The sequence below is a fragment of the Astatotilapia calliptera genome, chromosome 18 (genome assembly GCF_900246225.1).
Source record: "Astatotilapia calliptera chromosome 18, fAstCal1.2, whole genome shotgun sequence".
NCBI classification, from domain to species: domain Eukaryota; kingdom Metazoa; phylum Chordata; class Actinopteri; order Cichliformes; family Cichlidae; genus Astatotilapia; species Astatotilapia calliptera.
In genome coordinates, this window is record NC_039319.1 from 2,162,154 (window position 1) to 2,179,632 (window position 17,479).

The 17,479-nt window shown below is 42.9% G+C and overlaps 1 long non-coding RNA gene across 1 annotated transcript; it reads right to left on the bottom strand.

Moving 5' to 3' along the window:
* Nucleotides 1-10,595: 10,595 nt before the first annotated feature.
* On the bottom strand, nt 10,596-11,334 carry LOC113010399 (uncharacterized). The gene is made up of 3 exons (XR_003270339.1): nt 11,261-11,334; nt 10,943-11,124; nt 10,596-10,664 (listed from the first exon to the last, which is right to left on the bottom strand). It is a non-coding gene; the product is annotated as an uncharacterized LOC113010399 (long non-coding RNA).
* Nucleotides 11,335-17,479: the final 6,145 nt, after the last annotated feature.

The window sequence follows — 17,479 nt, forward strand, 5'->3', positions numbered from 1 at the left end:
CAGGGGGGTAAAGGGTGAGAGACAGCCAGTGTAGACAGCACATCCGGGCCTGCAGCCTGTGCGCTGGTCTCCTTGATCCACCATCAGCATCGGAGGGGAATAAGCGTCGAAGGCGTTTGGAGGGGGGATGAGTGTGCATCTGCATGTGTATATATGTCTCTGTGCGTGTGCGTGTCCAGAGTTCAGCTGAGACAGTGTCCTTCGCCCTGCTAGGCTAAGTAAACAGTCTTCCAGCCAACCCAGGTGGCCTTGCATGGAGTGGGAAGAACAGTCTAAACACAGTCCGTATCAGGGTGTGGTTGTTCAGCTCCAGCCTCGAGACCGCAGCTGGCGCCGAAGGGATAGCCGCATGAAGTGATGGTGGTTTGTACTTTAGTGCGAACAACTCATGAGAATTTCAAAGCTGTTCTAACAGTCCGGCCACATCTGGAGGAATTTGGACAGCCTTCGTCGCGTCGCTGTAATGTAATCGGCCTACAAATGCGGCCTCCGAAGGATGCGGCCCCTAAACTTGGACATAGCTACGATACCGGAGACTGCTTCTGCTTCTTCTTTGGCGTTTAACAGCAGCTGGCATCCTTGTACATGCATTGCTGCCATCTTCTGTTTCAGTCAGTTATTACACTCTTAAATCCTACTGCTTATTCCTGCGTCTTTCAGGATCTTACAAAGCTTCAAATAATGCACTGAGTATTAAATTAATCGGTGATGATTTTGATAGTCGACTAATCGTGGCTGCCGTACTCTGGACAACTGTTTTTCTCATGTAATTGGATTGCACTTTGTCAGGCCTCTACCCTAAGGCCTGACTAACTTGGGTGTCCCACCTGAAGGCTAAGCTTCTGCTGGTCTAGCTTTTATGGTCACTAAGGCATGCAAACCCCCTGACCACGTTAAGGTGGCAATCCATCAGGGGGAAACCAGAAAAGCAAAAAAACAAAAAATAAAGTAAAATATTCCTCATCAGATTCTTCTTCACACACTATTGCCAATATTATCAAAACTAAAAAGGGTAGGCCCAGTTATAGAAAAAAAAGAGAGAATTCACAAAGTCTTGAAAATTAAACTGAAAAAGAATAAAATAAATGATCTTTACAACCAACAACATAAAATCTTAATTGGATGGCCTTATTCAAATAAATTTGTAAAATGAAGTAAGAATAAAATAAGACCTCTCAATATAGCCAATACTTACAAAACTAAAAAGGGTTTGCGTAGTAATAAAAAAGCAACAACATAAATACCTGTTTATCACAGTTTCATAGAAACTCAAATGAACAGAAAGACATTAAACACCCGTCGTAACCAAACGGGAGAAAGTTTGTTCTTCACAGCTGCACTTCATCTCAGAGGCAGGTTAATAAATTGGATTTAACTTAACCACAATACTTTGACATGTTTCTTTATAAACTTGAGTCCAACCTGAAGGCGGTGGCAGGCTGCGTCGCATGGATGTTTAGCTGGGGGGAGGGGGTTTCCTCCACCGAGTGCTTGTGAGCCTGCGCACAAACACTGCAGGGAGGCAAAGAGCGAACGAGACGTGAAACCTATCATCTCATTTGTGCCTTTTCCAGTGGATTTTTCAGCTACTGTAGAAAATCTTGTCCATATTCAGTTTGTGGGTAATCAATTATTTTCTAACTTCTAAAAGTTTGACTTAAGGTGCAGGACGTTTGTTTAAGGGAGCATTGCCCCCTCTTGCCCCAGCATATAGCCGGCCCCGGACCCAAGTGCAGACACTGACGACTGACTTAACTGTGAGTGAGCTTTATTTACAGTGGGGGATGAAATGCAAACAAAAGCAGAGCATGGTAGCAACTATGAAATAAAACAAAGGAACCAAAAGCGTGAGGCCAGAAACCTGGGCATGAAACATAAAAACCTGAGGCGGCGAAACACAGAACCTGGAAGATGGAGAAACTCAGCGGGTGATACACAGTTGAAACGCAGGAGAGATGCAGATGAACCAGCAACAAACAGGAAAACACAGCTTACACTTATCAGGCTTATCCTTATACACACAGGGATACAGAGGGAATGGAAAACAGGAGGGACACTGTTTGAGAAAATGTATGTTATCTGTTGGAGCCACTTTTTTAAAAGGGAGATGAGCTGTAAACACACAGTCAGTTCACAGGGTTCAATGCTAATACAAGGAATACATTTCTGTAAATGTAAAAGTACCACCAAATACTGTACAGTACTTATCATACAGGAGGTTTACAGTACATAAAAGAGCATAAGCGCTGTGGGGAACAAACACCATGTGTCACACATTGAATGCACAACAATCTACACTTCAACCCACGGACAAACATGTCAGAGAGAATCTTCAGTGCCAGCCCTCAAGCTCACCGTGGCAAGGAAAATCAGTTTCCACGCAGCGCCTTGTCTGCAACAGCAAGAAAGGGTTACGCCCCCCTGAAACACAATAAATGAATTGGTGCTTTCTGATACAATAACATACAACCAAATATACGGAAAACAACCACAACAAGAACAGTGCTCAGCTCTGCGAGTTAAACCAGATTTAAAACAAATTGCAATATAAAGAACTCGGCAGCCAGAAATGCTCCCCAGCAGAGCAACTGGTGGGAAATCTGTAAAGTACAACAAGACATTCATACACTGAGCACACTTACCATATCCCTCCTACTGAAAGGTATGTCTGTCTTTTAATTAGCTGTCTCCAGGTTAGGGTCACACCCTAGTAAGTATCAGAAAGAGGTGGCAGAGTCCACCATAAGCATCATACTCTACTGAAACTTAAGCAAAACAGTTTTCTGTGGCCTACGTCTCTAATAGAAGCTTTTGTAACCCATATCAAGCTTTTTCTTTTCTTTTTTAGAAAGATTAAAAAGGCCAAATAGCAATGCTTCCACCAGGGATTCACATAGTTCCAGATTCACACAACAAGAAGGGCTCATTACCTGCACCTGTGCTTAAAAAGGGGAAAGCAACCCAGCCCTGCTTGTCAGTTTTCATATCCTCCCTGGTGTGTTGGTCCGCCAAGGTAATGTGATCCATGGTAAGGTGGTGGTGGTGTGGTGTTCCAGGGTAGGATAACAAAGCCCTCTTTTACACTTCTTCCATGGCCACAGTGGGTGAAACTGGGGGACCCACGGCACACCCATGTTTCTGCCTGTAGAACTGAGCCTCGTATGTGAAGTAGGTGGAATGAAGACACAGTTCAAACACACTTGGTGGATGCTGAGAGCGGTCCTGCTGCTGAGGTTGGGGTCATCCTGTAATCTCTTACGAACTACCTCCAACGCTTCAGTGACTGGGATGCAAGTGAAGAGAGATGTAAGATCGTACGAGACCATGGTTTCATCTGCCTCCATGATGACATCTCTCACCTTCTCGTGAAAATCCAAGGTGTTCTGGATGTGGTGTTCAGAGCTGCCTTTCACCATTCATTCAAACCTTTCAATTCAATTTTATTTATATAACATCAAATCACAACAGCTGCCTAAAGGTGCTTTATATTGTAAGGTAAAGAGCCTATAATAATACAAGGAAAACAGAAAACAACAATCATATGATGCCCTATGTGCAAGTGCTGTGGCGACAGTGGGAAGGAAAAACTCCCTTTTAACAGCTTTTCCTTCAGCAGAACCAGGTTCAGGGAGAGGCGGCGATTGGCTAAGGGTGTGTTAATGAAGAAAGGACAAAGACATGCTGTGGAAGAGAGTCAGAGACTAATAACAAGTGTGATTCAATGCAGAGAGGTTTATTAACACATGTTGAGTGTGAGGGAGGATTCAGGGTCACCTGGTCCAGCCCTAACTATATGCTTTAGCAAAAAGGAAAGTTTGAAGCCTAATCTTGAAAGTAGAGATAGTGTCTGTCTCCTGAATCCAAACTGGAAGTTGGTTCCACAGAAGAGGGGCCTGAAAACTGAAGGCTCTGCCTCCCATTCTACTTTTAAATACTCTAGGAACAACAAGTAGGCCTGCAGAGCGAGAGCCAAGTGCTCTAATAAGATCTTACAGTGCTGTGATTGCAGCCAATCCCCAACTGATCAATGTAATAAAGAGCTTCATATTAATGATCAAGAAACTGTCCTCACAGCCCATTGTCAGTCATGTAGGTAAATGCACTGTTTATAAGGCTGGGGATGAACAGAATCAACTTTCTGGGATGAACTCTCACATTCACTGATTCCTGTTCCAGTTTAGAAATCTTTGTTTCATGTATCAAACCACAAAACATCCACACAATGAATAACAAGATGAAAAAAATGTAAACAAAATTATTTACACAGTAAGCAACCAATTCAAACTTTCCATTCACCCCTAAAACAGACTAACCTTATACTAAAATCGTATCTGGACCTGGAGCCCAAAAGTAAAAGTACAGTGGTGTGAAAGTGTTTGCCCTCTTCTTGATTTCACTTTTTTGTATGTTTGTCACTTAAAAGTTGGAATGTGTGGAAAAGTGTATAAATAACTTTGGAGTTTTCTGATATCACTGAATTCTGCCTCCTGTCACCTCGCTCCTGTCCTGAAATTTGTCACCTCACTAAAGGTGACAGTTACCGAAATGCAACCGAAGTCCGAGGACAGCAGATCCTGCAGGAGTCATGATCGAGGATGCACAGGTGTATGTAAGCTGTCCTCTAATATGTGCCTACTTCTTGTTTTATATACTGTATACTCCTCCTGTCTCTTACTTATTCCTGCTGTCTTACTATTTATATTTTATTCCTGCACAGTAGGTGTGGAGCACCCACAATACTGTTGCACATGTACGATGACAAAGAAGTTCTGTTGTACAGGTGTTTTTACCTTGAGCATGTAGCTGAAATACAGAAAGCATGTAGGGTGAAAACAACCCATCCTCTGTTGTTGTTGTTTTTCAGTTATTGAAGAAGATCAAACTCTGTTACAGCTGAAATAACAGAATCTAGCTGTGGGCCATAACAAATCAGTTTCACATGCAGATGTGTCAGACGTCATATTTTACTGACAGCTCTTTAAATTCCTCATCCTCACCTCCGCTCAGGTCTCTGGTGGGAGGGACTAGGATACAAGGAGAGGAGTCAAGAAGTCAAAGACGTGCAGAGTTGGAAATGAAACTCACGGGAAAACAGAAGAATGAGGGAGTAGCACCATCTCACCTGTTTCATCCTCAGCCCTGCAGGATCCTGCCCCATTTCTGAGTTCCCAAAACTACACACCCTCACCTCCTCACCTTGTTTGTTTTAGCAGAGGAGTCACATGCACATAATGCCACTATCAGAAACTTCATGAAAACATAAGCTCAGTATCACTGAGTTTAAATAAATGTGTTTTCCACTTCGTGTTGTAACCTCCCTTCATAAGCTCTCCACAGAAATATTATAAACGTAGTTTTTTTTATTTCAGTCACAGGACGCCCGAACTAAGCAGCAGTTACACTGGATCGTCTCTGCAGCAGGAAGAGAAACTAAGAAATGATCTCAGGGTGAGAAACATTTCAACGTGATAAATATTTCTTTGGTAATGAAGCAAAGTGGTAATAATCTCGTGAGGAGAAGAATGTCAGGAGCATATTTTGTAGTCCATCTCCTGGAAGTTGTAGCAGCAGACACACATCATGTGACCTCTGCGTCACATGATTCAACACTGTAGCTTCTTTTGTTTGCTTTTTTCCCGCCTGTCCTGTTTGGTTCTTTTTGATCAGAATTATTGTCTAAAGGCAAAGAAAGACACCCAACGGATTTACAAATGGACCATCCCGGCCTCGCTGTATTGGTCCATTTGATTGACCTTTGTTTTTATTGTTTATTTTATTTTCAGTTGTTACACACAGGACAGACATGAGTGGGGGAAAGAAAGAGAGGGACGGAAAGAAAAACAGGAACGGAAGAGGAACAGTGATAAAGGGCAAAAAACAAATAAGAGGTGGGGGGACAAAAAATACATATCAATCACCTGGATCACCTGTTGGATAAAAAGAGAAAACAAGCAAAGAAAAAGAGTAATAGAATAAACAACATCACAATGATATATGGGAATATGACAGTAAATACTAAATATTAAACATTATTGTGCAGCACATAAGATCAACAGAACACAGTGTGCTTTGAGGTAGGAGCCAAAAAGGGTGTAGTTTGTGGGTGTGATCACCCGTGTGTACACCTGTGAGCATGGACGCGCTTGGTTTTTTGTTTTTTTAAAAGGTTCCTTCATGTAATGATCTGCTAGAGGGTGTGGGGGGGGGGGGGGGGGCACAGCCCCGTCCTCCAGGGCATGAAGCAGGTATGGAGGAGATCAAAACTCCAGACATCCAGAGGCCCCCAGAACACAAGAGACCAAGGAAGACCAACAGAGGGGCAGCCGCGCCACTGTCCCAGTAAGAGCTGAGGAGAGTCCCAGATGAGGGCTCACTCAGCAGCCGCGGAGCAGAAGCCAGGGGGAGTTGCAGTGACGCGCCCGTGAGCTCCGTCGGCAGCCAGCCGCGCCTGAGTGACCGAGCCCCAGGCCGAGAGGCCGGGGGCACCCCACCTCCGAAGTGGTCCGAGCGAGCCCCAGGCTCCAGGCCCCGATAAGCGGCCGCCAAGGAGTGAGCCGGTGTGTACCTGGACGCCCATCCCCGGACACAAAGAACCACCAACGCACCGACACCTGAGGGAGTCCGCAACTGGCAGGGGAAGTGGTGGTGGGGGGAGATAGGCCTCCAAACCTTGGAGGGCCTGAGATGTCCCCAGAGAGGTGGCGTCTGATACCCAACCTGACATATAGACACAGACATACAGGCACACACAGATACAAACATCCATTCCCACCCTCATGCTCTCATATGCACTTACTCCACACTCAACCAACGTGGAGACAGACATAAAGAGACGCTGTACACACGATCACACTCCCCCAAGCGTACTCTACGAACCGGGTCTAGGTACCCTTGCCCCTGGAGGGGGGAACTGCACCCAGACCGAGTAACCCACGTCTGTCAGCACAGACCCTCCCCTAGCCCCGCTGCACACAGCCACAAGGAAACAGTCACCTAAGAGCCAACAGAGCCTGTAACAGGTCATGACCGCTACCCCGGGTTGAGCCCCCCAAGGAAGATGCCTCCGGGGAACCCCCCGACGCCCTAAGCCTGTCCCTACCCCCACACCAATCACAACAGTGAAGGCGGGACCAAACTATGACCCCCCACCCCCACTAGGTGATGGAGCTGATCAAAGGAGCCCAGAGCAATTGATCTGATGTGGTGGCAGAGGCTGTATCAAGACTAATGTAATCTAATAGATCATTTCTATATTGGTTAGAATTAAGATTATTTTTATTTTTCCAGTTCATGAGGACTGTTTTCTTGGCTATGCATAGGGCAGTGAGAACCATATGGGCGATATTCTTTTCTGAAGTGACATTATCTAAGCTGCCCAACAAACACACTAAGGGGGAAGTTGGAATGTTACATTTCAGACACTTTGATAAATCTTCACATATCTCGCGCCAAAACTTCTGAACTGGTGGACAGAACCAAAGAGCGTGGATATAATTGTCCGGTGAATTGGTTTGGCAGTGTGAGCAGTTGTTAGAGCCCATCTTGAACATCCGATGACCTGTATAGTGCACTCTATGTAATATTTTGTATCGCATTAATTGAAGACTGGGATTTCTAATTAAATGAAAGGTTTTGGTTTTCATACATATCCACAGTCTTCTTCAATTCTCCTTCAGCTTTAGGAAAAGTCAGTATGAGGTCATTTACAGCCCTGGTCTGTCTGTCTGTGAAGCTCAGTGAGCCAAAATAGAAAATACAAAACTGCATTCAAAACTTTAAGTAACTGCTTTTGTCACCAGCTTCATTAAATGCCCTTTTGTTTCTTTAACAGCTGGACACCAGATGTTTCCTCCTTTGCCTAAAAATGTGTGTTCTCACTGTTTCTGACCTGAAGCTACAAGTCTGCAAGTCACGCCTCTGCAGGTTTATTTGAGCACTTTGATTGGCTACACATTATTTAGCTTACAGGAAAAACAGGATGATAAATGACATAATTCCTTTAATTGTCCCATGGCAGTTACTGAGCATGTGCAGTAGTCGCTGTTATCAGTACAGATGTGCTGTTTGTCTGTTTGTCCCTTATAATCCAACCTAAACCTTTGAAGAATCATAACTTCCTGTTGCACTTTTTCAGACTTTTTTGAAAATGATCATTTGATTTAAGAGAAACATTTTACTTTCAGAATGATAAAATGTGTGGCAGCTTAGAGTTTTTCCAGTTTTATTTACTTGCTGCAGAGGAAACAACATGTAACTCAGAGTTTGGACACATGGGGGCAGCAACGCTCCAAGAATGAGTGGAGCTGAGAGGCAGGAGGAGGCAGCCTGCAGAGGAAGAACCAAGAGCACACGTCCATGTAAGAGAGCAAGAGACGGTTTAAAGGTTTAAACTCAAACTAACCAAATCAAATCAAAAAGTGTTACTTCAGATATGAATGTAAAAGATTCCTGTGTTTAAACTGTAACTTCAATCATTTTCTTTGCTCTTGAGCAGAACTTTGAGTAACTATTCTAATGTTTATGCATATAAACACACAGGCTACGTGTTTCTGTGAACCATCAAAATTATAAGAACCTCGACCATCCATCCATCCATTCTCTTCCACTCATCCTTGTCAGGGTCGCAGGGAGGCTGGAGCCTATCCCAGCTACCATAGAGCGAGAGGCAGGGTACACTCTGAACAATTTGGCAGTCACAGGGCTAACAGAGAGAGACAACCGCTCACACTCACATTCACATCTATGGGCAATTCAGAAATACTAATTAACCTAACTTCACTAACTGCATGCGTTTGGACTGTGGAAGTGAGCTGTGGTACGTGGAGAACCCACACAAACACAGGGACAACATTCAGCCTCCACACAGGAAGGCCCCAGACAGGTGGTGGAGTGGCTGCTCAGAACCTGCACCGATTAAAAAAAATATGATGAATGTGAAACACATGGACTATGTGGTGGATATTTATCACTTTTATCCTTAAATTTCTTCCCCTGGTGTCAAATATTTGGAATATTTCTTTATATTTCTGATTTAAAATGAAACACTGGTCAGAAACAACACTGACAGCGTTTGTGTTGGACTCGCTGTTGTGAATATGAGCTGAATTCAGGAGGCTCAGATTGAGTTCGAGGAAAATCAGATGGACAATTAATGATAATCCTCCTGAATGAATCAGTTTCAAACCTTCGGTTTTGCCTCAAGAAACCAAACTACATGTACAAATTCATCCTTTCCTTCATCTCTTTGCAAAATGACATTCTGAAACATTCTCCCTGCATTTAATGTGCTTTCAAACATTTTTATGCAAAAACAATAAAATGACAGTTACTCACACAGAGCTCAACTCATCTTATAAAACGGTTTTTAAAAACCTTAAAGGTAAGTTTGAGTGAATTCTGTATCACAGCGTACTCACACAGTATTGAATCGCACCAAAACACACATGAACTGAAACTATAATACTTTAATCAACAACAAGTTTCAGTGACATCAGGCGGGTTTTCATCCTTTGTTCCTTCATCAGTGTCAAATTCAAATATTTTGGAAGAACTCAGAGTGTCAAAGTGTGTGACTGGGAGTGCAAAGTGCAGCTAAATTAAAGACCATCATGTTAGATACACACTGAACTGCTCATTAATACAAATGTCTAATCTGCCACGTGATGAAGACACAGTCAGGACGACCTGCTGAAGTTCAAACTGAGCAGAAGAAAGAAGAAATGTGATTTAAGTGACTTTGAATGTGGTGTTTTTAGCAGACAGGCTGATCTGATTGGATTTTCACACACAAACATCTCTGAGTTTGTCTACAGCTCACACAGGCCAGCGTACAGCTGCAACCACGATGCCTCATTTTGATTCCTGCTGCAACATTCACACGGTTTTCTTCAAATTTGTTGTAAACATCAAAGCATGGATGCATCCTGCTTGTACCAGTGTTTCAGGCGATGATGTAACATTATGGGGGATTTTTTAGCACACTTCTCAGTACCAGCTGAGCATTGTTGCTGATCGTGTCCCTTTGTGACTACAGTTTGCCATCGTTGATGCTTCCAGCAGGAAAACACACCACAGTTCACATCATCTCAGGCCGGTTTCTTGGTCATGACGCTGATCTCTGCACCCAAACAGCCTTCACAGCCAGAGGAACGAGAGATTCAAATCATGGATGCTGGTGTGATGATGTCATGATGATGTCGCATGACCACAATCTGTGAGGAATGTTTGAGCTCCTTGTTGTTGCTGAGTGATGAGAATTAAAGCAGCTCTGAAGGTAAAACAGGTCCAACCCAGGGCCAACAAGGTGTACCTAATGAAGTGACCAGAGTCTATTTCACACAACTTCCCATCATCCTCATCACGCCGAATAGTGAGTGCCTGTAAGAACGATGAACTCTTGCAGAACAAGCAGCTGGAACATAAATCAGCGTCTGTTTCTCAGGAATGTGCTGTGATATTATTCACAATAACATGGAAACTGTTTATTTATCACACCTGCTGATCCTGTTCAGGTGGACTGAACAGTTTCACTGAGACCGACGTGTCTCAGCCTGTGGCCTTCATCGAGGTCTGAAGTCTGCCGAAGAACACAAAGTGAAACGGTGGAGTTCTTCTGAGCTCTGCAGACTTTCTGCTGTGCAGCGTGGACGTCGGTCAAACTGTGTCTGAAGAAAGAAATGATTAAAAACACAGAAGACATAAATACAGCTGCACAGAAATGATGTGACTGCAGAGCTGGTTTACACAGAGACCACATCGTGATGCAAACTGGTCTCCATTAAACAGTGAAATGATCACAGGGAGGAATAACAAAACTAACCAGCCAAACTAGTGCGTGTTGTTTACAGAGGCTCACTGGTAATTTAAGGGATTAACTCAAATTAACTAACTCAACAAACAGGTTGTAGCTGCAGACGTGGGATCTGTGTATTTACTGAAAAACCTTTTAGATGCTTGAATATTTCAGTTTTCAGATTTCCTGCTGGGCTGGTGGATTTAAGACGATGCTTCAGTGTTTCTGTGCAGCAGGAGGCTGAACGTGGAGCCGCCGTGTGCGACGATCTTTTTCTGTTTCGTCTTCTTGTTTTCTGCTTTCTCTGGACTCGCCTGTTTGTGTGAATAAATCTGTAAAAACAGCCCAAAGCGTGCCAACAGTTTGTGAAACAGTTAAAACTCAGTTCATCTCCACCTACAGTCCAAGGGTGTGTCTCCTCCACCTTTGTGTCTCATTGCAAAGGTAAAATAGTTTAAACACACTCACCTCTCACAGCGTTTGTTCCTAGAAACCCATCAGCTCGTCTGATGACACTGAACAGTTTACAGGTCCTGTTTCCATCTGCCAGTCTCTGCAGCTGAAGTTTGAAACCGAAACAGTAACTTTGCTCTGCACACAGACAGTTTACCTGCATGCACCCAAGGCCTGCTGAGACCTGATTGGTCAGTGAGACCAGAAACAAGAAAGCTTCTGATACCCTCAGTGTCGTCTGCAGAGTGGACAGAGATGTCGGAGCAGAGGTCTGTGTGTGCTCAGTGTTTGGGGCTGATTGAGGCAACTTCAGGTTTAATCCAGGGTACATCGCCATGGTAACCTATCCTGCAGACCTGCTCTGCTCCAGGCCCGGCTATGTTTAATATTAGAGATCAATATAAACAAAAGCACTGACCAATCAGGTCCCTGGAAATCCATTCATTCTTGCAGGAAGAGCTCTCAGACCCGAGCGTGCAGATTTTAAGACGGTGTGTTTTGTGCAGTGTGACTGAAGTCGTCGTCTCTCCCTGATGAGCCTCAGTGTCTTTAATCTTCGCCTTTCTCATGCAAACTACTTTAAGTTCCTCCATCCTTCTGTGAAGCGTCACACTGCGAGATAATCCTGAAACGGGGACCTCGAGGCTTCTGGTCGTTGGCTTTATTTAAACTCTCTGAGCAAGCCTGCTCACTGGTTTGAATTCTGACTTTAGTTCTTTATTGTTTAACCCTGTCGGGGTTACAGCTGACTCATTAACGCAGAATAAACAGCTAGAATCAGATCTTCCTGCATCCGAGCCTCTAACAGCAGGTTGACTCATCGAGTTTGATCCACTCTTTTTGTTTTAGACATTTTACGCTTGTCTGGAAGTAAAAGTTTAAGCTTTAAACAAAGACTTTAATTCTAAAATCTACTTTCTGTTAATGTTCAAATTTAACCTGAGACTAAAACTAAATGAAGCCTGAATCTAGAGCTAGACCGGTCTCCTGGGACCAGGTGCATGTTCAGAGCTGAATGACAGAGTCGTGATAGCGACACACTCAGCTGGTTTCTTTATTTACAGCCTTTCTTTGTTGCTTTAACTGGATTTATTTAAATATCATATATAATACAGCACTCAGTGCAGCTGTGTTACTTTCAGGCTGTATCACATATTTAACATCTTTATAATTCTCTAATATTCCAATTTTATGCTCATTGTTAAAATCAGTCACTCAGACCTGTTCATGTTTCTGATTGGTCGGATGCTGCAGGCCCCGCCTCTTTCCTAGCTGGATTGATAAACCCTGGGTTGACTTATAGGGCTGATAACCTGTCAGGTGACCTCTTGGCCTGATAGCTGAACTAAAGCAATGTGGAAAATAAATCACAGGATTTTTTTTCCTTTGTAATTCAGGCTGCAGGTAAAACTCAGGTTAGAGATGAGGACGGCTTCTTTGCTTTCATGGTTGGGGCAGTTGCCTCGAACTGAACTGAAGTGAGTAAAAGATGGGCGACAGATAGTTACAGGTAAACGTGCAGATTTAGATATTAGATGGACGAGCGGGATCACAAAGGCAGGAAGGGGAGGATCCGGATGAGACAAAATAAAAAAGGAAAGATGAGAAAACAGAGCCTGAGAGCTGTCAGGACTCTTACACAAGTATTTTCATGCTGCTTCAGTGATACTTTTACATAAGTAAAGTATCCGAATACTCTGTACCTGGTTAAAGAAGTCATGTTGATCACATGACTCATGAGAAAGGTTAAAAACTGCAGACACAAAAAACACCAAACACACTTAAAGACCTGATTACTTATACAGAGAAGCATCAGCTGATTCATAGCTGAGCTGCTGCAGCAGTAATAACTGTAGTGATCACAGTACTGTAATAGTTGTAGTACTTCAGTACTTTTGTAGTATTTCAATGAATCAAAGTGAATGAAAGTAAATGCCCATGCTGCTCTCTGATTGGCTAAAAGCAGCATAACCTCCAAATAAAACGAGGTGAACCTGCAGTTCAAATTCCTCATGCACAGATCTGATTGGATAGTTTATGGTCAGGCGGGAGTGTGGAGAGCCAATCAGCAGGGAGCTGATGTTTGTAACCCATAGACGGTCAGACTTCATGTTTTCAACCTGCAGCTGAGATCTGATGTCAAGTCAGGACTCATCTGTGAACAACACACACACACACACACACACACACACACACACACACACACACACACTTGTAGGTCCCTGAATGAGTTTCAGAAACAACAAATTTCAGTTTTAATTTGAAGTCATTTCTGCATGTTAGCACCTTTTGGCACAAGATGAAAGATGCAGCAGTAGGGAAGCTTCCATGTATCCTAAAGGAGGGAATGAAGGAAGCACTGGAGCTCTTTTCCTCAGTTTTAGAGGATTCACAGAGATACTTGAGCTGGTTTGGAACCTGTTTGACCCTGAACAACATCTGTAAAAACGCAGAATGAGTGAGAGTGCTCAACCAATCAGCATCACTCAGCATCAGAAATCACAGCTCAGCTTTATATCATCATAAGTCAAGTCAAAGTTTATTTATATGGCACATTTAAAAGACTAGTGTACATCAAAGTGCTTCACAATAAAACTGCAATGCAGACAGAACAAAGAAGAAATAGTACAATTATACTTAAAATTGCATTTATATGGTGTAGTGCAGGCTGAATGAAAGTCAAACTAACTCGTTTCAAAAGTTAAGTTAAACAAGTGTGTTTTTAAACAGGATTTGAACGATTGAACTGATTCTGAAGTACGGATTTTGACTGGGAGATCATTCCAGTCTAGGGGCAATGATGGTAAATGCAAGGTCACCTCAGGTTTTTAAACGAGACCTTGGTTGCATTAGGAGCAGTTGGATTTAGGACATCAGTTAAGTAGCTAAGGGCCGGGTTATTTATTTATTATTTATTTACATTTTAAAAGGGAGCAGAAGGATTTTTAAATCAATGCGATATTTGATGGGAAGCCAGTGTAGGTTAGCGAGGACAGGGGTGATGTGCTCATGCCTTCTGGTGCCGGTTAAGAGGCGTGCTGCCGCATTTTGGACTGACTGCAGGTGCTGAAGGAGGGAGAGTTGGAGGCCCAGGTAAGCAGAGTTGCAATAGTCTAGAAGTGATGAAGGGATGGATACGTTTTTCGAGTTCTTTATGTGGAAATTTGGCGTAATTGATGGAAGCTGGTTTTTTTAGCACAGTGGATACCTGCTTGTTTCATTTAAAAGAACTATCCATGAGCTCTCTGAGGTTTCTGGCAGAATGAGAAAGGTGGCTGGCAAAAGACCCCAGCTGGCCCAGGGGAACGTGGCTATCAAAAACAATCATTTCTGTTTTGCTTTCATTTAAGATAAGCGAGTTCTGGGATAGTCGGTCTTTAACCTCCCGCAGACAGTCGAACAAATGCGAGAGCCGAGACGAAGCATCCAAATTTAGAGGAAAGTAAATTTGGATATCATCTGCATAGTAGTGATAGGAGATGTTATGTTTTTTAAAGATGAGTCCCAAAGGTAGCATGTACAGGGAGAACAGAGTGGGGCTTAATACGGACCCCTGAGGCACACCACAATTAACAGGGGCAGAAGAGGAAAAGTATTTCCCCATGGTGACAGAGAAGGATCTGTCTGAGAGATACGATTTAAACCATGATAGAACATTACCTTCAAGGCCAACTACATGTTCTAGCCTTGTTAGGAGAATATTATGGTCCAGCGTATCGAAAGCAGAAGTTTGATCTAATAAGACTAGAGCCACAGGGCGCCCAAAATCGGCAGCTGGGAGGAGATCATTAAAAACTCAATAAGGCTGTCTCGGTTCTGTGACGGTTTGAATTCAGATTGAAATTTGTCACTGACACCATGTGTCTCTAAGGACTGAAGTTGCTGGTGAACTATTTTTTCTAAAATTTTAGACATGAAAGGAAGAGATCGGCCTGTAGGTTGAAGGACTGTTGGGGTCAGCGTTGCTTTTCTTGATTACAGGTTGTACGGTTGTGTGTTTGAAGGCAGTCGGAGCACAGCCTGATGACAGTGAAGAGTTCGTTAGAAGTAAGATAGAGGGATCGATAGTAGTCAGAGCTTCCTTAATAATGCGGGAAGGAAGCGTATTAGAGCTTCTCATAGGATCAATTATTTCTTTCAGAGTCGAAAAAGGTACGGGCTCAAACTATTGAAAAACCCCAGAGCATTCAGAAACTGGGGTTTGGTTAACTGCTGGTAGATATGGTGCCCTCAGTGCTGAAATTTTATCTATAAAGTAATGTAAGAATTCTTCACAGAGAGCCGGGGAGGCATCCCTCAGGGATTAATAACTGAATTAAAGATTTTAAACAGAACTTGAGGCTTGTGACTGTTGTTAGCAATAAGTTCAACAATAAGAAGCTTTTGCAGTTTTGTCAGTCTTCTGATATTTTGACCGGCAGTTATGCAGGATTTCCAGGGACACTTGAAGTTCGTCTTTTCCATTTCCTCTCGGCTCGGCGACGTTCACGCCTGAGGGTGCGAGTGGATTCATTCAGCCATGGTTGGTAAGTGGGCTTGAAGCGTTTAGCCCTTAATGGAGCCACAGTGTTTAAAATCGAGGCGCATGTTGAAATAAAAGAGTTAGAAAATTCATCAACCAATATAGCTGAATTACAGTAGGTATCATAAAAATGAATCTAAAAGAACTCAACAGAAATTTAAGACATTGTGTTGAACATCCTGAAGACTGATTTTTATTCCTAAAGAAGATGAAAATAAAAATAAAATGAATGGATGGGTGTTCAAGAATATTCTGGAGCTCCATAACAGCTTCTTATTTTCAAACACTCTTTAAATGCAAAATAAAAATCTCAGAAAAAAGACCACGGCAGCTTTTTGTCTTCTTTCCTCTCATAAAACAACCTCCACATTCGTCAGGTGACCCTACTGAGGGCTCCGACCCATATGTTGGGAACCACTGTGCATGCAGACGGCTCCAGCTGTGATGCATCATCAGGCAGCAAAACAAAGTTTGAAGTTTTGGAGGAAAACAGTTTGAGCTGCTTGCAGAAGCTTTACTTCTTTACTGATTTAGAGCTTCTGACAGAAGGCAGCAGACGACACTACATTTAATGTGACCTCCTAACCATCCTACTACAGCTTTAACTACAACATGAATAAATATTTCATAACATTTTAATTCAAATATTTTTCTCTTTTCTTGGAAATAATTTTGGATTTTTGACCTTGACGAGAATTTTTCTCATTTTTCATTTTTTACAAATCAAATAATCAGCTAAGAATTATTCAAATGAGAATATTAACAATCTATAATTAAGAAAATTCATCTCTGGGCAGGGTTTGCACAGAAGGAGTACTTGTACTTTGCGGTATTACTACTTGAATAATCTGACGGCTTCCTGCACTGCTGGATAAACAGGAGGTTAAATATTTCCGCCTGTGATCTCGTCTTATCTCTCCTCCAGCATCTGTCGCCCTGCAGCAGCCCCCCGGCCGCCGTCACTTCACAGTTTAAAGTGTTTTTTTAAAAAGTAAAAGAAAACCACCCGAAACACTTATTTCAGTGTAATTCCGTGTCTGACACATTCAGGTAAAAGTGCGTAACCTCCTCACAGCTTCCTGTCCTCCCCCCTCCCTGCTGCAGAGGTGGGCCGTTCCCTCTGCTCTGCTCCTGTGTGGGACGAACCATCTGAGAGCTGCGGGGGTGCTGCTGCTCTGCTGCGTCAGACCACCTGCTGAGGTAAGAAGAGATTTCAGGTTTTCAGCTCACAGACTTGATCCGGTTAGAGAGCCGCTGACTCTCACCGACCTGCAGGACGACTGGGACCAGCCTCACTGGTGTGACTGGTGTTTACTGCGGTCCTTAAAGACGCGCAGTCTCAGATATTTACAACTAATTCTATTTAAGGTCATTTACGCTGAACGCAGGGGCTGTTCTCCTGAAGGGGGCGCTGGAGTAAACAAAATAAAATCAAACTAAATAGAGTAGAATAGAGTAAAAAAGTCATGATTATCATTTATGGAAAATTTAAGGGAATTTAAAAAATGTCACAATTTACAAGAAAATAAAGTTTTAATATAATATGATAAAGAAGAATAAAGTGCAGCGAGAGTGCGAAAAATATATGAAATGTAAAAATGTGCAGCCCTAACACCTATAAATATAATAAAAATGATAACTTACATATGTCAAAAATAGAATTCATGAATAATAAATATTTCTAAAACATGTCTTCATAAAGCAAATAGTGA